Raw genomic sequence first — 25,293 nt, forward strand, 5'->3', positions numbered from 1 at the left:
AACGTGGCAAGGTGACAAAATCCATTTGTTAGGAAGTTAGTATCCATTTAAGCTACATTAGCATCAAGGCAGTAAAAGGTACAGTCTAAACTACGGATCGAGATGACAAGTTATTGTAGTCATAAATAGTGAAGTTTTGCTTTTCTTTCATTTTTTCCTACTAAATAAACCTCCTTAGACTATGTAAGTTACAAAGCAAGTCTAGAACAACTTTAGAGTGTGTGGAGTTTCCTCAGTAGGGAATTCTCTACTCTATGTCAATGAAATTATAGGTCTGCTTCCGGTCCTTCCCCCTATTTTGTATTAGAAATCTGTTGGCGTTAGCTATTATTCTTTTCTTTGAGTGTAACATGAACAGTAAGTCTACAATAAAAGCAGATTTGGTTGTCTTTCTCATCTGTTTACTTATCAGTTTTTATCGATTTATTTTAACTTCTATTTACAATGATGACCAAGGAGGCATGTGAGTCTTTGACTCATTCATTCAGCAAACAAGGTCTGTGGCCCATTCTTTTCTTTCCTTTTATTTGCAAGGCAAATGGGGTTAAGTGGCTTGCCCAAGGCCTCACAGCTAAGTAATTATTAAGTGTCTGAGGCTAGATTTGAACTCAGGTACCCTGTCTCCAGGGCTGGTGCTCTATCCTAGCAGCCCCTAATATTCTTCTAATGAGGTTTTTTTAAGGTTTATTTTTTTGCAGGGCAATGGGGTTAAGTGACTTGCCCAAGGTCACAGGGCTAGGTAATTATTAAGTGTCTGAGGTCAGATTTGAACTCTGATAATAGCTCTGATAAATACATGCTTATTAAACTTTTGCTTCTTGAGTGTTGCAGTGGATAGATAGCTGGCCTTCCATTTAGGAAGAGCTGACTTTAAATTCTTGAACATAATGATTGTGTTATTTTGATCAAGTGATTCAGTTTCTTAGTGCCTCTAGGCATATCTCTTCAGATGATAGGTTGCAGAGAAAATGCTAAACTGCATTAGTTGAGGGAGATTCCTGGTCTAGGAATTCCCTATAACAGTGAAATCACAAATCCAGTTCATTATTCTGTGCATATAAGACTGCTAAGCATCAAGAGAGACAAATAAGTATGACATGATTCCCTTTTTTAAGGAATTTGTAAGTTAATATAGGTAAGGGTCACCTTGGTAGTGTAGTAGATAGAGTGCCAGGACTGAAGTCAGAAAGATGTGAGTCCAAATCTTTCCTCAGACACTATAAACTGGACAAGACACATGCCCTATTGGCCTTGATTTCCTCATCTATACAATTAGCTGGAAAAGGAAAATGGCAAATCTCTCCAGTATCTTTGCCAGAAAATCCCCAAATGAGGTCTCAGTCAACTGAATAGCAACCAACAAGGAGAGGAGAAAAGATACATCTAAAAATAACTATAGTATTACAAAATATACAAGAACATATGAGAGTTCCAAAATTAATTAGAACACCAAGGAGGGAGAAATCACTTGTCACCTAAGGTGTTAGAGAAAACTTCTTATAAAATCCTCTGATTCAAAAGTGGATTAAAAAATAGTGGCATATTCAGATAAATTACTCAACTGATTTATTTTTTCCTTCAGATTTTTATTTTCATTGTTAAAACTGATTATAATAAAAAATATCCTTGAGGAGAATGATTGCTTTTGATGATAGGGAGCAAATTTGTCCTAAGAGCAGGGTACTAGATTTTGTTTTAGGTTCAGATAGGACTGGGTGACATAATTCTATAGCAGAAAATAGCAAGTAGGTATCACATAATACAAAACGTTATTTTCTAGTATAACAGTAAGAAGGTATAGGTTATAATTCTCATTCCACTTAGTGTGATTTTAAGTTCCAGTGTTTTAACAAGCTGGGAGAGCTGGACTTTGCTTTGGGATTTTCCTTGGTGTCTCCTGGCAGCCGATATCAGAGAATGAGCAGAGGTCTTTAGGGTCCATCTGCCATTTCTGAGTTCTCTGAGAAGCTTGCATTGCAATCTCATGCTTATTTTCAGTACCTGATTTTCTCTTTTCATGCCTATTGTGCTTTCATCTCTTTAAGATTCTGGGCAAGTCACTTAGCCTCCAGATGTTAGTCTCCTCACTTGTAAAGTGACCCTTCTGGCCCCTCCAATTCTCCTCCGCTGCCTTTGCTAAATAGGTATACCTTCCTATAGAAAAACTGTGTAAATAACTTTGAGAATTTATGAATTGGGAATATGATTTGATATATTGTTATCTGACTTTTTTTTTAATACATCACCCCCCCCACAATTTATCAGATTTTATGTTCCAGTTAAATTGTCTCTCATTTTTGCTTTCCCATGACATGAGAATTATTTTGAACATTTTATTTATGTCTATTTTGGGCTGTGGTACAACTTTTGGCTGAAAGAGGGGACCATCATCCTCCAAAGCTCAAAAAGGTTAAGTGATTTGTCAGTTTTTTACATCTCCTGGAACTGGAGTTCAAATTCATGTCTTTCTCATCACCCTAAGTCCCATGATAAGGGACTTCTGTTTCACCAGATTACCTCTCAAGGACTCCAATAGTCTCCTACTTAATATTGACTTTTGGAATATTGTGTCCAGTGTTGTTGTATCACATTTTTTTTACAAGGCTATGGGGTTAAGTGACTTGCCCAGGGTCACATAGTTAGGTAATCATTAAGTGTCTGAGGCCAGATTTGAACTCAGGTACTCCTGACTCCAGGGCCGGTGCTCTATCCACTGCACCACCTGTATCACATTTTAAAAAGACATTGGCAAAGTAGAAAAAGTCCAGAGCAGGGTGATTAGGATGGTTGGAGATTTGAAAACAATATTAATAGAGGGAACTGATGATATTTAGATTGGAGAAGAGAATGTAGGTGACTTCAAATATTTGATTGGCAGTAATATAGAAAAGGAAATAAGCTTAGTCTATGTTGCTTTGTATTGTAGTGTAGTGTTTTGATTTTTTTGGGTCATGGACCCCTTGTACAGTTGACTGAAACCTAAAAACCTCATTTCATAATAAGGTTTCTAATTAATGCACTCACCCAGAGGTGAATGAAAATGAGGAAATTGAGGCAAATAGGGTTAAGTGCCTTACCTAGGGTCATGCAACTAGTCAGTGTCTGAAGCCAGATTAGAACTCACAAAGATGAGTCTTCCTATCTATATCTAAAATTTAAAAAAAATACAAATTCTTAGATCCTCACAGAGCCCTTGGAACCCCATCTTAAAGACTCCACTCTGTAGGGAAAAGTTTTTCTTTTTCCTTTCTTTCTCTCTCTCACATTTTCCCCCTTTCTCCCTCTTTCCCCTCCTCTTCTCTTTCTTCTTTCTTTCCCTCTTTCTTTTTCCTTCCCTCTTCTTCTCCCTTTTCTCTTCCTCTCCCTATCTCTTCTTCTCTTTCTCTTCTCACTCTCCCTATCTCTGCCTTCCTCCCTCTTTTTTCTACTCCCTCTCTCTCCCCCCTCTTTCCTTTCCCCCTCTTTTCTCTCTCTCTCTCTCTCTCTCTCTCTCTCTCTCTCTCTCTCTCTCTCTCTCTCTCTCTCTCTCTCTCTCCTCTTCCTCTCCTTCTGCCTCTCTCCCCTCTTTTTTTACACTTTTCACTTATTTTTTAGCCAAGCAAAACTATTGAGCACCTGGTATGGACAAGAAGTGTACTCAACACCATGGACACTACATTAAGGAAAATCATTAAGAAATTATGACTAGGAAGAGGAAAAGGATCAGAAGCCATACCATGGGAAGGTCATTTGAAGGAATTGAGAATGTTTAATTTAAGATTTATAGAAGCCCTGATTATTTTTGAGTACTTAGAGGTCTGTAAGGTGGAGAAGGGATTGTTGTCATTGGTTCTGGGATTAAAATTAGGAGCAAGGCCTGGAAGCTGCAGAGTCCAGATTAGATCTACAGGAAGAAAAACTTCCTTAGAATTCCAATTGCCCAGAAGCAGAAAGGACTGTTCTCCTGGAGTTCTTCAAGCAAAGCATAATTGACCATTTGTCAGGGATATTTGATAATGGGATATCATATTTGTAAGTTTAGGGACAGGTTGGCCTGGATCATCTGAGCACTTGTTAATCCTCTACTCTTCATCTTGGACTTCTGCTGTCCCATTACTAGTCTACTTAAACTAATCCTCTGATCTCACAGTCCAATCTCAACTCTGATATATTTTATTTTTTTAAAGCTATCACCTACCTTCTTCTACCCAACTTATGCCCCTTCCCTTACAACTGATGGCTAGCATCTTTATTATCATTATTCAAAGAAATAGATTATTTATGATATTATTGAATATGCTTCCCTAGCTTCTTCAAAATTAAAATCTTTCTTGATTTCTTGAATGAAATCTTTCTTGGTCTATCTAGATGCTCATTCCTTCCCTACCCATGAAATTGCCTTCTATTTTCTTTTTGTATACTTATATGAATATGTCCTGCTGACTAACTATGGGCATTTCCCAAGGCCTTATCAAATTCTCTTTTCTTTTGTTATACTGTTTATTTTGGTAAATTTATCAGCTCTTGTGAATTGTTTTCATCTTATACAGATGATTCTATATTTTTACATACCTATATTTCTAACCCTAATCTCCCTTCTGAGCTCTAGTCCCATATCACCAACTACCTGTTGGACATCTAAAACTAGATGTCCCTAGACATTTTAATGTGTCCAGAATAAAGCTCATCTCCTCCAGCCTCCCCCTCCCCCACCAATAAACAGTAACTTCTTTTCATCCCAACTTCCCTATTATGTTGTTGGCACTATATATAGATATCTATAGAGAGATACAGAGATGTTTCAATCTCTATCATATCTCTCTCTCTTTAAATATATATATATATATATATATATATATATTTATTCATTTATTTATTTATTTATTTGTTTGTTTGTTTGTTTATTTATTATATACTTGCTTATTTTTATGTGGTATAGTGGATAGAATGCCAGGCCTGGAGTCAGGAAAACTCATCTTTGTGAGCTCCAATCTGGCTTCAGACACTGACTAGTTATGTGACCCTAGGCAAGGCACTTAACCCTATTTGCCTCAATTTTGTAAATTTCCTCATTGGTAAAATGAGCATTTCAGTATCTCTGCCTAGAAAACTCAGAAGAAGATCATAAAGAATTGCATGCAACTGAGAAATGACTGAACAAATCCCTCTAAGATGTGAACTTCTTAAGAAAAGGGGCTGGTTTGAACAATTTTGTTGCCCCAGCACTTTAGTATATTACTTACATATAATATTTCAATATATTACTGCAGCAGTGCCGTACCATATATGTGTTGATTGATTGATTGATCCAGGTTAATTTTAAGAAAAAAATTGCTGATAATTAATAAGGGGTAGATAGGTGTCTTCCAAAGTTAGTGAGTTCTACCATCCCAGGGGTTTTCAGGAAAAGGTCTAATGACCACAGATTAGATTGAATGGGGATTAAAGAAAATTCTTTCCAACTCTTGGAATACAATGTGTCTCTCATGTTCTAGATTATTCTTTCACAAGCACATTTGTTGTAGGGACTTGGCCTTGAAAGAGGGATGAAAAGGGATGGATGCGTTGCAAATTTTCTTACTAAGTTTAAAATTCACATAACTTTCATCTCAATTATCATGAATATGTTTTTCAATCGTGAAAGAGATGTATGCTTGCTTGTTCTTCATTATGGGAAAGATGTAATAGTCTCTAAGGGTATGATCTCTTCTAGATAAGTCATAACCTAATTGGGTCTCAACTTTATTTGTTTAATTCAAAGATTTTATAAAGGGAATTAATTTTTGTAAATTTATACACAGTCAATCTATCCCACCTAGATCAATTCCCTTTTCCATTTATCCCTGTCTTCCATCTATCCATCTTTTCTTGTGCCAGTTTACCTTTAGTTCCACAATTGTCTGAGTTTGTGATTAGACTTGGGTTTCAGGATCATTGGGGAAGAGACCTAAAGTTTAACCAGAAGAGATAGCTGGATTGAAGGGTGAATTCGTTTCAGTGAAATAAATGTATTAAATGCTTATGATGTTCTAGGTTAGGTTCTAGGGATACAAAGACAGAAATGAACCAGTCTTAGATTTAGAGCATCTTCCTGTTTCTTAGATTGTTTTCTCTTTCCTCAATGGAATATTTCTTTTTCCCTTCTCAGATTTTCTACAGTGTCAGACTTATAGGTCACATATTTTAGTACTTGGTCACATAAGGTCCATTTTTTCCTTCCAATTGATTTGTATTTATAAGTAGAAGGTGACTTTAAGTAAACTCCATTAAAAAATAGCCACTCTGCTTCCAGCTTTTTTGGGGGGTGGGTAGGACAGGGGAATCTATTCAATATGCTGGAGGCTTTCATGGACCTTAGTTTGGTATTTAGGCAGAATATTTGTTATCCTTAATTTTAAGAAACTACCTGCCCACTCCCTGGCCCAAGCATGTTCTTGTTGTTGTTCAGTCTTGTCTGACTTTATTATCTCATTTATGGTTTTCTTGGCAAAGATACTGGGGTGGTTTGACATTTCCTTCTCTAGATGGGAAAACAGAGACAAAAAGAGTGAAGTGACTTATCCAGGGGCTCCAGTGGATTAAGGCAAACAGAGGATAAGTCACAAAGCTAGTAAGTATCTGAGACTGGATTTGAACTCAGGAAGATGAGCCTTCCTAACTTCAGGCCAAGTTCTCTATTACACCAGCACTTAGCTGCCCCTCAAATCTGTCTTAAATATATACAAGGATATATTTGCCCACTGGATTGATCACCTGACTATATGCTATAGTCTTGACAATAGGAATTTTTCTTTTTAAAAAAAATTTTATGTTCATTTTGAATAATTTAAGTGTATGAGGCCTGTGTTTGCTTAGGCTTGTTGTAGTTAGGTTGATATCCACCAACAGAAATATATCATGATCACATGATCTAAAAGAAATCCTTCTGCTTGCATCTTCCATTTAAATCCTCCATGGCTGTGTCAAATAACTTCGGATAACTGAAGTGTCCCTGACATATGCATCACTTGAAGTTACTAATCGGTAGGCTGTTTATCAAGAAATCTTGATAATTTCTATGTACAGAAGAGCCTTTAAGGCTATATTTTTCTCTGACAAGTTAAATACTTTTTTTTTTTTATCAACAAACATCTTGTATTTGCTGCATTCTTCAGAAAATTGTGTGACTATCAAGATGTCATCTGTTATAGAAAAACTTGTGGGGTGGCTAGGTGGTGTAGTGAATAGAGCACTGGCCCTGGAGTCAGGAGGACCTGAATTCAAATCCAGCCTCAGATGTTTAATAATTATTTAGCTGTATGGCCTTGGGCAAGCCACTTAACCCCATTTGCCTTGCAAAACAAAAAAAAAAACAGCAAAAAAAAACCTTGTGAAAGATTTCTCACATTTTCACTAAGGATTTTTTTATACATACATATGTAATATATATATTTGTGATATCATTCTCATAAAGATTTATAAATATAAGGTAGGCATATGGTAGTTACAATAACCTTTTGATCATTTTTGAGTAATAATGTGATCTATGATTTTTTTTTCTGTTCTTTTGGTATCTTCCTATGCTTTCAAGATTGGCTTGCTCCAAATATACATTTTCTAGATGTATAATAGTTTAATCACTTCTCTTAATGTCAACTTAAATACTGTATCTATTTTGTTATTTAGCTCACTGAGGACTAATATATTAGGGCCTTAAATATGTTGGTGTCCTTGTCTTTGGTGATGAGAATTATAGATTTTTATTGACTTAGAATGGTTTCCTGATTGGACTTTTATGCATCAATTAAATTTTTTTATTTTTATAAATATTTTATTTGTGTTTCCAACTACATACCAGCATTTTTTTCAGTGAAGGATCTAGATTTATTTATTTTATATTATTACAATAATTTTGTTATAAGGGTAAACATAAACCCCTCTTCCCCCCCCCCCCCCAAAAGATGAGAAACCTCAAGAATAGTGAGAGAGAGAAAAAAAATGTACTTCAGTCTGTGTTCAGGTTCCAATGGCTCTGTCTCTGGGGTGAGTTGCTTTCTGTATCATAAGTCCACCAGAGAAGTTGCTTCAATATTTTTCCCACGGTTGCGATTACTAGCTGTATTTCCCTCTACTATATTCCTCCCCACTCTCATTTATTCTATTCTCTCTCTCCTTTCATCCTGGCCCTGTCCAAAACTGTTTTTTATCTGAGTACCCTCTCCCACATTCTTCCCTTTCTTCTATCACCTATTCCCCCTCTTCCCTCCCCCATTCCCCCATCCCATTCCTTTCTTCACATTTTTCTCTAGGGTAAGATAGATTTCTATACCTTATTAAGTGTGTATGTTACTTCCTTTCTGAGCCATTTCTGATGAGAATGAAGGCTTACTCATTCCCCCCCCCTTGCCTTTCCACTCCATTGAAAAACCTTTTCCTTGAGTCTTGTGTGAAATTTCTTAGTTTCTTCTTCATTTCCTTTCCCTTCCTTCCAGTACTTTCCTTTATTATCCATTGACTCCATCTTTTTTTTTTTTTTTTGAGTTTTTGCAAGGCAGTGGGGTTAACTGGCTTGCCCAAGGCCACACAGCTCGGGAATTATTAAGTGTCTGAGGCTAGATTTGAACTCAGGGACTCCTTACTCCAGGGCCGGTGCTCTATCCACTGTGCCACCTAGCCGCCCCTGACTCCATCTTTTTACTATATTATACCATTAAATTCTGCTCCTTCCTTTACCCTGTCTATATATGCTCCTTCTAACAGCTCTTATAAATGAGAAAGTTCATATGTTATCAATATCTTCTTCCTGTGCAGGAATACAAAGAGTTCAACATCATTAAGTTCCTCATAGTTAGTTGTTCTCATCCACCCGCTTGGTGGTTTGCTAGAGTCCTGTACTTGGAGATCAAACTTTCTGTTCAGCTCTGATTGTTTCACCAGGAAAGTTTGAAAGTCCATCTTTTCCCCCTGAAAGAGGATGTTCAGTTTTGCTGGGTAGTTGATTCTTGGTTGTAAACCAAGATCTTTTGCCTTCTGGAATATCATATTCCAATCCCTATGAGCCCTTAATGTAGGTGCTGCGAGATCCTGTGTAATCCTGACTATGGAGCCTCGGTAGTTGAATTGTTTCTGTCAGTTTTTAGAATTTTCTCTTTAATTTGGGAGTTTTGGAATTTGGCTATAATATTCCTAGAAACTTTTCTTTTGGGATCTCTTTCAGGAGGTGACTGGTAAATTCCCTCAATTTCTATGTTACCCCCCTGCTTCTAGGATCTTAGGGCAATTTTGCTGTATTATTTCTTAAAAAATGAAGTCTCGCTCTTTTCCTGTTTGTGGCTTTCAGATAGTCCAATAATTTTTAAATTATTTCTTCTGGATCTGTTTTCGAGGTTTGTTGTTTTTCCAATGAGATATTTCACATTTTCTTCTAATTTGGGGCCTTTTTGGAAGAGTTTTATTTCTTCCTGATTTCTTGCAAAGCTTCCTTTAGTTCCATTATGTATTTGAAGGAGTTGTTTTCTTCAGAGAGCTTTTTTTTTAATCTCCTTTTCCAGCTGGCCAATTCTGCTTTTTAAGGCATTCTTCTCCTCACTTGCATTTTGTTTTGCTTTTTCCATTTGGCCTAAACTGGTTTTTAACATATTATTTTCTTAAGTATTTTTTTGCATTTCTTTCACCAAGCTGTTGATTTGGTTTTCACAATTTTTCTTCATCACTCTCATTTCTTCTCCCAATTTTTCCTCCACCTCCCTTAATTGCTTTTCAGTCTTTTTTGAGCTCATCCATGGTCTGAGCCAATTTTCAATTTCTCTTGGAGGTTTGGATACAGAAGCTTCGATTTTGTCATCATCTGAGTATGTGTTTTGATCTTCCATGGGACTAAAATTATTTTCTATGGTCAGATTCTTCTTTTTCTGTTGTTTACTCATTTTCTCAGCCCAAGACTAATTTATAGCACTTCCAAGGCTTTGGGGTTTTGGGGGGGGACACTCCACTTGGACCTTTATTCCTCCAAGGTCTTATGCTCTCTTGCCTGTGCTTTGATATGTAGATGACCACAGCACTCCCCTCTGCCCTGGTGTTGTAAGGAGGGGCTCTGCTCTGCTACATTAGTATGGAAGGTATTGCAACCTGGATCTGAGTGTGGGCAAGCAGCACAGTCCTATCCCTAGGGAGAGCAGAGAAATTTCTGCAGTTTCCCCTGACCCACTTACCATATGTGGGCTGTGCTCTGGAGGTGCAGGCTGGTTTCTCCCAATTCTCACTGCATCTTCTGCAGCAGGTATTCCTCACTCTATATTCATTCTGGTGTAGCAGAATTCTCTCCCTGTCTCTCTAGCTGTTCCCCGGGCTGATCTGCGACTGGGACTTTTTCCAACTACTGATCCTGGTGAAACACACCTTTCCCAAGAAACTTCTAAGTTATCTTGGACTGTGAAAATGTATCACTCAGGCTTTCTGTGGGTTCTGCCCTTCTAAATTTTGGCCAGAGTCATAATTTGATGGCTTTTGGAGGTTTTTGGGGAAGGAGTTCCTGGGAAATGCTGCCTTCACACTGCCATCTTGGCTCCACCCCTCCCCCCCCATACCAGCATTTTTTTGCAAGGTTTTGAGCTTTACAATTTTTCTCCTTCTCTCTCTTTCCTCTCCTCTCTCCCTGAGAGAAAATAATCTGGTAAACGCTTTACATTTGTAACCATGCTAAACATAGATCAATACATCAATTAAACTTTTGAAGGAAATGGTAATAATCATCATCAATATCTTTGTCTTTTCCCCCTTTTCCTTTATTTGGAATTAATGATATTAGTACAAGTCAGATTGAAGTTGTGATTGTTGACAGCAAGTTTCTCATCTTTATTTTTTCCTCTCATTTTATCTTGATTTTGACTTTTACTTTAGCAAGTGATAGCCTCTTCACATAGAGAGTTTATTCTGATTAAACTTCTATTTCAATGTAAATTGTTAAGATACAGTGAATTTCATTTTTTTTTAATGATGTGCTCACCATATCCAGTTCCTGGAAGGTAATTACTGCTTTTTAGTAATTAGATCACTGGGCCCAGAGTCAGGAAGACAAGTTCAAATCCACTCTCTTTCTAGCTGTGTCACTCTTGAGTAAGTCACTTCACCTCTGTCTACTTTAGACTATTTGCCTGCCTCCTTAGGTTGTTTTTTTTTTCCTTGGGTTTTTGCAAGGTAAATGGGGTTAAGTGGCTTGCCTGAGGCCACATAGCTAGGTAATTATTAAGTGTCTGAGACCAGATTTGAACCTAGGTACTCCTGACTCCAAGCTATCCACTATGCCACCTAGCCACCACTGAGATAGACACAACGCCACTACACCACCTAGCCGCCATTGAGGACCAATTAGTGCTGTACCAGCAGTACACATAGTAGGCATTTAATAAATGTTTATTTTCTTATTTTTATGATGCTAATATGAAACTTTTAAATGATCTGTTAGTCTTTGATGTCTTTTGTTTCTCAGAACTGAGCTATCTTTTCCAAAATGTTTTTCTGCCCCTCAATTCTAAACCAGAAATTGCCCTTCTGGTTTTTTGGAGGGGTCTTTTTGTTTTTTTTAATGACACGGTGTTAGCATAACATTTCTTTTTCTGGAATAGTCTATGCTTCTATGCTAAAGAATTATAATATGTTAACTATTTGGATGAGACCCATTTTTTTTCTTAATAAAATAGTAATCCTAGGCTGGTGCCACTCCCTCACAGGTGGCGCCATTTTGTGTTCCTAGCTGTGGCAGTCGCCCGAATCGTGCGAATTGGGCAGCGGAGGTAGGACCCTTCGGGATGGCAGAGATTCTGTCAGGCACAGGTGATTCTGGTTCTGTTTTGGCAGGGCTCAGCTCTGACTCCTCTGAGACCAAAACCCGGAGGCTAAGCGACCTGTGAGTGATCGACCTCCAGGCCGAGCTGAGGAAGCAGAACCTGGATAGTGGCGGCAACAAGAGCGTCCTGATGGACCGACTCAAGAAGCAATTGAAGATGAAGGGGGTAATCCTGATGAAACTGAAATTACATCTGAAGGAAGCAAGAAAACAACTCCCAAGAGACCCAGCGAAGCAGGAAGAAAAACAGAAGAAGAGGGTGCTGAAGATAATGGACTGGAGGGAAATTCTGGAGATGAACAGGAAGATGTTGAAACAAGTTTGGATAATTTTTGAGATATTGACATGATGGATATCAGTGTCTTAGATGAAGCCGAAATAGATAATGGGAGTGCTGTAGATTGTGGAGAGGACTACAGTGCTGATAATATTCTTGACTCCCTATCTGATAGTAAAGAAAATGCTGATGCAGAAATGAAGGACTTTCCAGATCAGTTTACAGAACATGCTATGGCTGACAAGGAGAGTGTAAACAATTTAGATACTTCATCATCTGACTTCACTGTGGTGCAGGAGATTGAAGATCCATCCTTGGAGCCAGAAAATGAGAAAATCTTCAACATTTTGGGGGGAAACTTGTAAGTCTGACCCACTAAAAGAAGAAGTTTCTGACCTGGAGCAGCCATTTTCACAGTATGCAAGTAGCGTGGGGCCAAACAAAAAGCTTGCAGAGGAAGAGGACAATTTTAACACTGCTCATCCAGAGGAGGATGCATTAGATTTGTACAGCGAGTCAAGCAATTGCCAGGAAGGCAGAAAAGCACTTAGATCTAGTGAAAAGGGAGAAAAGTGAGCAGAATATAGATGAAGAGAAAATGGACTCTGACACTGTAGTGGTAGAGAACCTGAATGATCAGAATAGCAAAGCATCAGACAATGTAGAAGCTTCTAATGAGGAAGCCCAGGAAACTCCAGAGAAAGTCTTAAGTCCTGAAACCAAAGATAGCAAAGAAGATGTTAAGAAAAGTGAAGATGAAGCTAATAATGAAGATTCATCTGCCACCAAAGAGTCCTCTACCAATGAGGGTGGTGATCAGAAAATGAGCTCTATTGAAGAGGACTCAGATACCAAAAGAGTCTCCAAAGATGAAAAAGGTCATGCCACTAGCAGTTGTGGTAGAAATTTTTGGGTTAGTGGACTTTCTTCTACTACTAGAGCTATAGATTTGAAGAATCTTTTCAGCAAATATGGAAAGGTTGTTGGTGCAAAGGTAGTCACTAATGCTCGAAGTCCTGGGGCTAGATGTTATGGTTTTGTCACAATGTCCACATCTGAGGAAGCAACAAAATGTATTAATCATCTTCACAAGACAGAACCTCATGGGAAAATGATCTCAGTAGAAAAAAAACAAAAAATGAACCTGCTGGGAAGAAAACTTCAGACAAGAGAGAAAGTGATGGAAAGAGAAAAAAATCAACCAGCAGTGACAGATCTACCAGCATAAAAAGAGATGATAAAATGGATAAAAAAAGATGACATTAGACAAGAAGATGGAAGTGATGAGAAGGATAAAGATGAACAGAAACTTGGATCTGATCGAGCTAGAGCTACTAAGTCAGGAAGTCGAGGTACAGAGAGGACTGTAGTAAAGGACAAATCCAAAGGAGAACCTATTATTAGTGTAAAAACAAGTGGAGGAAAAGAGGGAGTCTCAAATAGCCAAGATCGCAAATCTGCCAGTAGAGAAAAATGGTCTGTTGTGTCTTTTGATAAATCTAGAGATCAGCGTAAGATGAGAGATTCAGAGTCCCAAAGGGCATGTGATTGGAGTGAGAGAGAGAGGAACGAATTCAAGCCTTACAGGAGCGAGAAGAAAGAGAAAGTCTGGAAATAGCTCGGGAAAGACTTGCTGTTCAAAGACAGCATCTAGAAAGAGAAAGAATGAAAAGAGTGGCTAGAGAAGGAGAGGATGTATAAAGAATATGAGAGGTGCAGAGAACAAGAATGAATTCATAGAGAGAGGGAAGAACTCCGCTGACAGCAGCCACTCCATTATGAACAAGGAAGATGACCTGCAATTAGATGCCCCTATGATGTAGATGGCAGGTGGGATGATTCCTATTGACCAGAAGGAAAGAGGGCAGCACTGGATGACTGATACCATTCTGAATTTATCCACTGAGATCGCTTCCATGATTTTGACCATAGAGATCATGGCCGGTACCAGGATCATTCAGTGGATAGGAGAGAAAGTTCAAGGTCAATGATGGGAGACAGAGATGGACAGCACTATGCAGAACACCATGGAGGACCACATCACCATGGTCAGGAATCCTCAGATGAGTGGAGCAGTTATGGATCTGGCCTTTTTAAGGTGAAGAATTTGTGCAGTAGCTGACCTTAATGCTGTGTTTATTCTCAGTAAAGGTGTTTGATAACATGGTTGAAAACTTGCTAAAAAGCATGGGGGGAAATCTAAAGAGCATCCGTGAGATTGATATACAATGTTGATGAACTTCTTTGGGCAACCAAATTTTGACATAATTTTCCATAAGCCCTCATGACCGAGTATCAAAGGCTTTGGTCAGATCTACAAATCTTGCATACAGACTACTGTTCTATTCCTGGCATTTTCCCTGGAGTTGTCAGGCTGAAAGCAGCATATTGACTATTCCTCAACCCTTTCTGAAGCCACACTGGCTCTCAGGGAGAGGACCATCTTCTAGGTGAAGGATCATTCTTTTGAGCAAGACTCTGGTAAGAATCTTTCCAGCAATGACTAAAAAAGAAATACTCCATGTCATTGTCACAGGACAATCTATTCTCTTTACTGTTATGGGCAGTGGAGGCATTATAGAATTCTTGGGGGCATAACCTCTTATTGTCATATAACCTGGAAAATTTCAGTCAGCTTTTAGATGAGCAATGAACCCTCCATCTTGTAGTGCTCAATTGGAATAGAATCAGCATCAGGTGCTTTGCCATTTGAAAGGCATCTAATGGCATTCAAAATCAGTTGAAACTTCAATTAGGGATTGATTGACTTCAACTTGATGTAATTGATGTAAATGATCAATGGCTTCTTGCATTGATTAATGATGATCTGTTAAGAACACTATGGAAGGGTTCAGCCCATCTCTCTGGGATCATGTCCCTATCACTAATCAATGTGGCTTCATCAGCACAGAGTAGTTGAGAAGGACTATAGGTCTTAGACCCATAAAAAACCTTCAGGGCATCATAAAAGCAGTCTGGTTTGTTACTGTCTGCATAAAATTGAATTTATCTGCCTTCTTTCTGAGCCAGGAGTCCTACATCTCTCTAATCTTCTCATGTACTTTACTTCTGATGAAATTAAATGCTGTCTTCTTAAAAAATGGATGAATTATCCTGCTGGTAAACCCTGTGGAATGCTCATTTTTCATTTAAAAGCTTCTGTATTTCCCCATCATTTTCATCAAACCAGTCTTGATGTTTTCAAGTATTCTGACCCAGATGAGCAAATGCAGTGCTGTACACCCTATCTCTGAAACCTGCCCACTCTTTTTCTGCTCCACTGTTGCTAACTCGGTGTTGGCTCAGTTTTTCCTCCAAGTTAGCAACAAACTGTTCCAGCTCAGAGAGACATTCTAAATTCTTCTAGTAGTCATTTTGCCTTGGGGCCACTGCTTTGGTTTGTTAGGGACTGTTGTGTGTGGGAATACTGTAAATCTCATCACCTGGTGCCCTTGAGCACCAGAACATTGTTTTACTAAGTGCCACAGGAGTGGGAGTAGATTAGAGACTGGTGAGGATATTTAAGCACTTGTATTTTGACAAATAAATAGAGACCTTGGTGTACAAAGGGAGAACTTGTCTTCCTTGTCTCCCATCCCTGCAATGCTCACCTAGGGAAGGATAAGCGAGTCTGGAAAGGGACTCAACATCGATTGAATGGGAATATTTAGATTAGAAAGGATGAGTCTATTCAGTCTGGTACTCTGTTCCACACATTGCCTTTGACACACTCACATACTATCCATCTCTTCTCCTTACAATCATATAGTCTATTTGATGCCAATATTTTCTATGAGATTGAATCCAGGAAGTTTTATTGCCTTTAGGTAAATGGAAGACAGTTTTTCTGATGAAAAGATCATGGGATGTGCAAGTCTTCAGTAGTAGGTGACCATTGCTGTTCCTGTTTCCAACTCCATTCCTCCTAATGACTCCCCTGCCATGTCTGGTAATCTGAGTCTATTCCAGCATTAAAGTCACTCAGAATTATAAGCTTGTCCTCTTTTGGAACATTGATGATAAAAGTCTCCAGGTCTTCATAAAATTATTTTTTTACTTCATCAGAGTTCTTCATGGTGGGAACATAGGCACTGATGGTGGTAGCATGCCACTTCCTGGAAATGGCAATCTCATTGTCATGAGTCTATTGTCAACTCCTTTTGTGTATATTTAAGAATGTTAAATAGATTAGTTTTGATTGCAAAGGCTACCCCACCTTCACTGTGGCCCCTCCAGAAAAACATGTAGCCAGCTCCAACTTCAGTAAACTGGCCTCCATTTGTTATCCTTGTTTCACTCAGAGCTGCTATTTGGATGTGATACCTGCTGAATTCTCTTGCAACAAGAGTCATTCATCCTTCAGGTCTATTGGATCTTGTATTGTCTATGAGTGTGCATATGTTCCATGTATTGATGATGATGAGTGGAATCTTCTTTGAAGAAGTTTTTTTTAGATATTTTTGGTGTCTTGACCACACTATGGGATCCCTGCCTGCCACCTTAATCAGGCCAGGGTTTGGTAAACAGACCATGTTTAGGACACCTTTTCTAATCCTTTCCTCCCATCAGAAGTTGAGCACTGTGATCTCCTTAAAAGGGTCGCTCAGTCACTCAAGGGGCTGCTAATCCCACTGCTGCTTTCAGTGGGGAAACAGCGCTATAGCCTGCGCTCCTATGTGCAGGGCTGTGACTATAACTCCCAGTATATCTGCACCTGCTGCTTCATCACTTGCCTGTTGCTACAGGATTTTGAGAAATAGAAAATGGTATGGGTGATGTCTTTTGATGCATGTGTAAATTGGATTTAAGTGAGGTAGAGTTGTACAAAGTCTCTGACCTCACTTTTTTTTCCAAAATCACCCAGAATCAGCCTCAAGACAGTCAGGATAAATGTTGATGGCTTTAGATGCAATGGATGACCTTGGCATCTTCAGTGTCTAACCAAGCTTTAAGCATTCTCTAGTACCAGCTTTAACTGCTTTCATGGCATCCACTCATTCCACCATTTGAAGACTTCACATACTTGGGGTAGACATCCCTCGCAACTCACTGATAAGTTGCGTTTCACTTGAGACGCCATCAGTTACCTTCAGCCTGGTTTAGCCCACCTGCTGAAATGGTTTACTGAAATGGCTGCTGTGCATGCTACAACTTCTTGAAGTCACAAGTGAGAGTTAGATTACTCAGGTGGATGTCAAAGGTAAAAAGCAGCCCTCACACCGGAGGCACTATTCTTCTTTGAACACAACCTACTCCCCATAGAAAGATAACACATCTAGGAGTCCCGACTCATGGAATCAGGGAGTGATGAGAGCTTGGTCTAATTATGTCCAAGTCCAGGGAAGAACCTCTTTTTTTTTGGCAAGGCAAATGGGGTTAAGTGGCTTGCCCAAGGCCACACAGCTAGGTAATTATTAAATGTCTGAGACCGGATTTGAACCCAGGTACTCCTGACTCCAGGGCCAGTGCTTTATCCACTGCACCACCTAGCCGCCCTAGGGAAGAACCTCTTAAAGGATATTATAGATATTTCTCCCCTCCTGACTCTGCCCACAGATTTTTTTCCTATAGAACTTTCATTTATTTACAAAAACATTTTAAACTTTTTTTCCTCCAAACTCTTACTTCACATTTTTGAGGAATTTTTGTTGTGTTTGCTCCCAAGTTGTATTTCTCTTTGAGGTTTTACTTATAGATATTTAAGAATCATTCTTTTTTTCTTGGTTTATGTTTTTGAGTATTTCTATCACCTTAATTTTTTATGATCCTTTGGAGGAGGAACCAGCAGAGAGACAGAGGAGCACTTATGAAGGTAGGAGGGAAACCAGGAAGCAGTGATGTCCTGAAAACCTAGAGAGAGGATCAAGAAGAAAGTGATCAAAAGCTTGCAAAGAGGTCAAGGAGATTGAGGATTGAGAAAAGGACTTGGATTTGGGAATGAAGAGATCATTGGTCACTTTGGAGAGAGCAATTTTGTGGGAATGATAAGGTCAGAACCCAGATTGTAAGGGATTAAGAAGAGAGTAAGAGGAAAGAAGGGGAGGCACCTATTATTAATGACTTTTTTTGGAGTTTATCTACAAAGAGTAGAAGGTATAGATGATAGTGAAAAATCAAGTGAGGGTTTTTTCAGGATAGGGGAGATAAGGGCATATTTGTAGGCAGGCTGGGAGGGTGCCCATAGACAGGAAGAGGTTGAAAATAAGAGAAAGAGTAAGGGTGAGCAACTTGTTGGAGGAGATGGGATTGGAATGGGATCACTTGAACAAAGAAAGGGGGTTAGCCATAGTAAGAAATAAGGCCTCTTCATCATGTGAGATAGGGGATGGAGGAGAAAGGACATATCCTTAATACTGCTGTTTTAAAAGGAAGATTCAGAGAAAGATTTTACTGACCAAAGATGAAAAGCAACAGTCCTTTACTGGTTTGACTCACAAATGACTCAGGGGAAATTATGTGACTTGACTGAGACATCCTATTGTTCAAGTACAGAGGAGGACATGGAACAAAAAGAAAGATATGAGAGCAGCATCTACATGTAAACTAATGCAGCAACTTAATACTTCCAAAAAGGAAAATGAGTAGACTAAGAAGGGATACAACCATGGATATTATCAAAGGCAAAAAGGCTTTCAGGACATAGCAGAAGGAAAACTCCATAATTGGGGAGCCAAGGAAGCAGAGCAACAGAAAGAAATAAAGCAAGATACTGTGCCACAAAAAATCAAACCAGAACAAACAAACAAAAACAATTCTTCAAAACTTTTAAAAATCACACCAGATCAAATCCTGATTTGGAAATCCAAGAAAAAAATTCACGAGTGATTTCTCTAACCTATGTTAGCACAGGAAATAAAAGAATACTGAAGATAAAAATCTGGTCAGGAGCATTCTAGCACAACTAAAGACTGTTTTGCAGGGCAGGAAGTCCCAGATCCAGCCCAGAGGGGCACAAACTTTGGTTGGGCTTAGGAATTTGTTAAACCAACTGGTAACTCTGACATCTCACTATACCATTACAGGGCAGAGATCCAAGACAGATGGAAGGGGAGACCTTAGGCCCCCTTTGGTGATTTCCTCAGCTCCCACAAATTTATTTACTATCTCTAGGCTGATAATTTTCAGATCTATCTCATGGCAATCTCTCTGCTGATCCCACATGTCCAACTGCTTTTCAGACATTTTGAACTGGATGTCCAGTAGATATCTTAATCTCAGTATATCCAAAACAAAGCTCATTATCTTTTCTTCTAAACCCTGCCCACTGCCTACCTTCCCTGAAGAAAACATCTTCCTAGGCCCTCAGACTCCCAACTTAGAAATCAATGTGCACTTCTCACTGTCTTATTCCATACTTACTATCTTACTCCATATTCATTATGTAGTCAAGGAAGCTTTGAACATCTCTGAAATATTTCTGCTTCTCTCCTCTGACAGTGCTACCACACTATTGAAAATGCTCATCACCTTATATCCAGATTATTGCAACTATAACCTGGTGAGTTCATCTACCATTTGTACCTCCCAATTTTAATCTGTCTTAAGGGATTTCCTTAAAGTGCTGGTCTAACCATGCCACCTTCCTACTCAATGCCTCTCTATTGTCTCTAGGATCAAATAAAAAATGATCTTTTGGCACTTAAAACCCTTCATAACTTAACTCCTTCCTACTAGTCTTGTATTTTACTCCCCAGCAGTGACATTGGCCTTCTGGCTGTTCAGTGAACAAAATCCTCCATCTCTCATCTCTGAGCATTCTCCTTAGCAATCCCTAAGCCTAGAATGCTCTTCTCCTCTTTTGTCTTTAAGGTCCAATTAAAAATCCCACCTTCCCCAGGGAGCCTGCCTCAACCTCTTGGTTCCAGTCACTTTCTTCTGTTAACAGCAGCAACAACCACAGCAGCAACAGTAGCAGAAACAAAAACCTAAACTGTAAAGTACTTTGTTTATATTTGTTTGCTTGTTGTCTGCCCCATTAGACTGTAAACTTCTTGAGGGCAAGAACTGTTTTTTGTCTTTTTTTTTTTCTCCACTGCTTAGCAGAGTGCCTGGCACAAGTAGGTGCTTAATGTTTACTGAGTGATATATCCAACAGTATGTGAATTCATTGGTCATTAAAGGAAGATTTCACATTTAGATTCGCAAGTATTAAATGAATGATTATAACATTAAAATACAGTTGTTGTTGTTTTTGTAGGGGAACAAGGGTTATCTTGCTTGTTTGTATTTGCGTCTCCAGTACAGGGGCAACTAGGTGGCACAGTAGACAACAAAACTTATGTCCTGGCACATATTAAGTGCTTAATAAATGCTCTATAAGTTTATTTAAAACTGTTTGTTTCTCATTTTTTGCACAACCACCACTGATTGCAAAAGCAGTGTCAGAGCTGAAATCATTTTTATGTTTCTTGGTATTTTCCTTTGGCATCCCCAACTAGTTCTTTACCCAGTGACCAGACTAATGTTAACGAACCTTCTTTTGCTGAGCTAAGTTGTTCTTTAGAGAGCAAACTCCATATTTTGTCAAAACCATACTCATAGTTCTCATTGTAGAATATGTCATGGTCTATACTCTTTTGTCATTATTTTAGAGAACCCAGAGCTCTTTCCATGCATAATGAGGTATCCAAGTAGAGCTTTGAGGGAGGATTCCATCAGGTTAAATAAAAACAAAATATTACTCTTAAGTGTTACTCTTAAAATTATTATAGCTACAGCTATAATTCTTTAGGTTATCACATGAATCCTTTTAATATTGTCTTAAAGTTATTTAGTAATATAATTGATATATTATTTCTACGAGAATGATCTGCACGTGCACCAAAGGCATCCTTGATGTTATTTGAAGGGGAACAGGCAGTCTTTTGTAAAAAAATATCCCATAGTTATTCTCATCTTTATCATTACCTGACTGAAATTAAAAAAAATTTAGTCTTTTTATAATGATGTAGAGACCTGGCAAGACCTGGAACCCTACAACCTCTAAAGAAGTCAATATGATGGGGCGGCTAGGTGGCATAGTGGATAAAGCTCCTGCCCTGGAGTCAGGAGTACCTGGGTTCAAATCCAGTCTCAGACACTTAATAATTACCTAGCAGTGTGGTCTTGGGCAAGCCACTTAACCCGGTTTGCCTTGCAAAAAAAAAACACCTAAAAAAAAAAGTCAGTATGAGGCCACCATAGAACTGTGGAGAAATATATGGTAGATACAAACAGACCAAAATATAGTAGAGAGAATTACATCAAAGTGGCATAAAGGAACTAATTAAATATATTTATAACTGAAATGAAAGTGTCCACATAGAAGATCAAGGGGTAACTAAGCTGTTCAGAGACCTTAAGGAAGGGTGCTTTATACTGGGTATAATCTTTTGTAACAACTTATGGGAGGAACTAAGCAAGAGTTATACAGGTTGAACAGGTATAATTTGTGAGGTACTTCCTAACAGATCCTTGGAATAGAATAATATTTGTTGCAAGCATTTATTATTTCATCAATGTGGGTACAACTTTTATAGACTTAAATTGTAACTTAATAGAATAGTTTATGAATAGTGAGACTGCAAATGTTTTTATCTGCTGGCTAACTTTTGGTTGATATACAGATCCTTGGATGTGTAGAGAACTGTATAGACCTGGGTCTGTGCTCAAAGTACTTCTAGCTGTTATATTATGTTGTTATGCTGTCTTAGTCTTTGAGAATCCAAGGTCACCTCTATATCATAATGAGGTGTTAGAATAAGATCTGAATGGAAGATTAATAACATTATCAAATAGACCAATATATAATTAGTGCTACTGTTAATAGAGTTTACCTCTGTTAATCATCTAAATATATCCATAATCAATGAAAGAAATTCATGTTAAATTTGTTTTTGTCATCTGAACTCATTTGATTGTGAGTTTGACTATGATTATTTTTTAGGGGAATGGAAATCTTCCCTGTAATTTTATACAGCAATTATGATTGTAGAACCAATAATAATTAGTAAACATTTATTAAGTACCCATCATGGTGCTAAGCCCTGAGGAAACAGAGATAAAAGGACAGTCCTTGCTCTCAAGGAGGTTACTATCCACTAGAGGAGGCAATTTGCAAACAACTATATGCAAAGCAAGCTATTTAAGGAATAGGAAATAACAGAGGAAATTCATTAGAATTAAGAAGAGTTGAAGAAGCCTTCCAATAAAAGAAGGAATTTTAGTTGGGACTTACAGAAGCTAAGGAGTAGCTTCTGTAAACTATGGTGGAAGAGTATTCTAGTCTTTGGGGCAACTAGAGAAAATACTTTGAGCTGAGAAATGAGTCTTGTTCTCAGAACCACATGGGGACCTGTGCCACTGGATCAAAGAGATATAGGAAAAATAGAAATAGTAAGGTTTGGAGTGAAGGGTAATGAGGAATCAAGGTAATTAATACTGAAGTCATAAATCTGGGAGACTAGAAGGATTGTGGTGCCCTCCATAGAAATAGGGAAGTTCAAAAAAGGGAGCAATTTTGGTGGAAGAATTAATGAGTTTTGTTTTTGATATATGGAATTTGAGATATCAGTGAAATATATCATTTCATCTAATATTGAAATTTATTTGAAATAATTAATTTAATCAGAGATTAGCCATATCAGTCAATTAGTAGACCTCTGTTAAACACCTACCTTGTGCCTTGGTAGTATGCTGGGTTCTGGGACTACAGGGGAAAAAATTCATTCTATATTTTATAGACTATATTTGAACATTACCAGTGATAGTGATGCCAGGTAGCCTACTCCATTGCTAGATGGCTCATTGGAATTGTTTATATAGTTATAAATTTTTCCATTTGTTGAATTGAAATCTACAACTTCCATTTATTTTTCATTTTATTTGTACTAATGCTGTTGCTTTGTAGTTGGGAATTTTTTGGTGTTGATTAGGGTGAAATAAATGTGGTGGGTGTATATCACTTGGATAATATACTTTTGAGTTTAAAAGAGAGAAATGATAATTAAAAGCAAATACTATTTGAGAGAATGTTAAATGGAGCCAAAGTTTAATTAAAGACTTCTCAATTGTTAGTAATTGAAACTTCAATAACAAACAAAAATAAAGAGGATAGTTTTCATGGAGTTGAGTTAAAATTATTTGATAAAAATCAATATAATCTTTATGAGGATTGAGATGGTAGTTCAGAGAATGATATAATATTATGGAAATTATTCTTAAGTCTAAGAATTTATTAAGTGTCTTTTTTTATTTCTATTCACTGTCCATGAAGGAGTAATGGAATTGTTTAGGCTATAGCTTTGTTTTTCATTTCCTATCCTTGCTGGTTTAATATAATAATAAACCATTACTAATAATGGTTTCCCATTAGCTTTCTTGAATCTTTGCATCCTTATGAGTTCCCAGGGTTCATTTATTTAGAAAACAATTTCAGTTAGAGGGCTTCTCCAAAACAGAGACCATTGTCTTACAGCCTCTCTGAGCTTTTTTTATCTTCAATCCCTTTAGATAAATTTGTCAAATTTTTTCAGAGACTAGAAATATAGCTCATCTACATGGCTTAATGGATGTTTGATAATTTTAAGGAACCAATGTGAAAAACAGCTTTTAAACTCATTTGAAAAGTTTGCATTTAAGGATATGAAGTTTTAAATTCATTTTATTTATTTCTGTTTTTTTTGTGAGACAGCAGTAGAGTGGGTTAAAGTTGTTATTTGTTTGTCTTTTGTGCTTGAAGAGAACCAGTGACACCAAAAGGGTGATGTCTTGACTTGGGAGTGAATTGAATATATGAAGCAGAGCTGTATAAAATCTTCAGTATAACTTTCCCTTCCAGAGTAATTACAATGTCTAGACAAAGGTCAAGACAACTGGCAATGACCCAGGATGTAGTGGATGACCTTGGCCTTTCTAAAATAAAATCTTTCCCAGGTCTCAGTTTGTCTGAGGCCACCTAAGGGCAAAGTAAGAGTTAAGACAAAAGCTGCCTCCATTTGCTAACACAAAGATAACCATCTGGGAGGGGGAGGACTCCTCTGTGTTTCTGACTATTTACTATTGCTATTTACACTAATTCTGGGCCATTAAAACTTAAACACTGAGCCTCTGAGTCTTGGATTGAGGCTTATTAATGTAATATTTTGTTTAAGATTTTGTTTTTCTAAAACAGTTCTATCCTTTTCTCTCAGAAAGCTTAGGACTGGGATGCCACTGATTTTGCTGTTCTCTTCATAACCCATCCATGACTTTTCATCCTCTTACTTCTATTTTGTCTTGTATTTCAACAAATTTTCCTCAGTGGATTGACCTAGGTATTGGGTGCCTTCCTCTAGTTGTGGGTATTGTTAGAAGATCCACGATTGCCTGTCACTTATCCTTTATTCTCGCAGTATAACTGTGCCACCCCTTTCTCTGGTGGTATAATTCTCCTATTGACATTCTCTGGGCTTGCTCTGTTGTTTAATGTCACCTTGAATATATGTTGCATACTTTATAGCCCTTTGCAACTTAAATTAGACTCATAATTTGAATTCATACAGTATCACTTTGAAATATGATGCTTTGTTTCATTGTAATACATTTTATTGATTCACCTATGGAAGGTCTTTCTTTGATCTTAGAAGATGTGTTATGTGGAGGTGAAAAATACATCTTCTATGATCAAAGAAAGACCTTGTTCCTTTGGACCCTCCTGTGCCGTGCCCCCCCCCACCCCCCCATTATTTTTGACTGTTTCTTCATTTGGCATGAATAAGAACTTTTTTTTTTAGGCAAAGAACTGGTTGCTTTCTGCCAAAAAGGAAGAGAACCAAGGTGCCTTGAGTATGAGTTAAAGTGGGATTTCTCCTCAGCACTTCACACTTAAATACTTAAAATGTAACTCTCAAGACTCTTAAATCTTTCACTCAAAAAGTTTTGAACATCTCATGTGTGTATGTATGCACCTGCATATATGCATAGGGTCTCCACCCTCAATGGATTTATAGTATAATTGCTTCTCTTTTTTTTTTAGGCTGATTTCTTTTTTTTTTTCTTTAATTTTATTTAAGGCAATGGGGTTAAGTGACTTGCCCAAAGTCACACAGCTAGGCAGTTACTATATGTCTAAGACCGGATTTGAACTCAGGTCCTCCTGACTTCAGGACTGGTTCTTTATCCTCTGAGCCACCTAGCTGCCCCTACTTCCATGCTCTTTCTTTCCCAAAGTGGCACACCCTGTTTTGTATTGTGT

The 25,293-nt window shown here is 37.9% G+C and overlaps 1 protein-coding gene and 1 pseudogene across 1 annotated transcript in view; both read left to right on the forward strand.

Moving 5' to 3' along the window:
* LOC141513312 (uncharacterized) overlaps positions 1-25,293 on the forward strand; it is a 64,770-nt gene that overhangs the window by 1,632 nt on the left and 37,845 nt on the right. The window lies entirely within an intron of this gene.
* LOC141501245 (scaffold attachment factor B1 pseudogene) lies at positions 11,741-18,285 on the forward strand (annotated as a pseudogene).

This window comes from Macrotis lagotis, chromosome 1, assembly GCF_037893015.1.
Source record: "Macrotis lagotis isolate mMagLag1 chromosome 1, bilby.v1.9.chrom.fasta, whole genome shotgun sequence".
In the NCBI taxonomy this organism is placed as follows: Eukaryota; Metazoa; Chordata; class Mammalia; order Peramelemorphia; family Peramelidae; genus Macrotis; species Macrotis lagotis.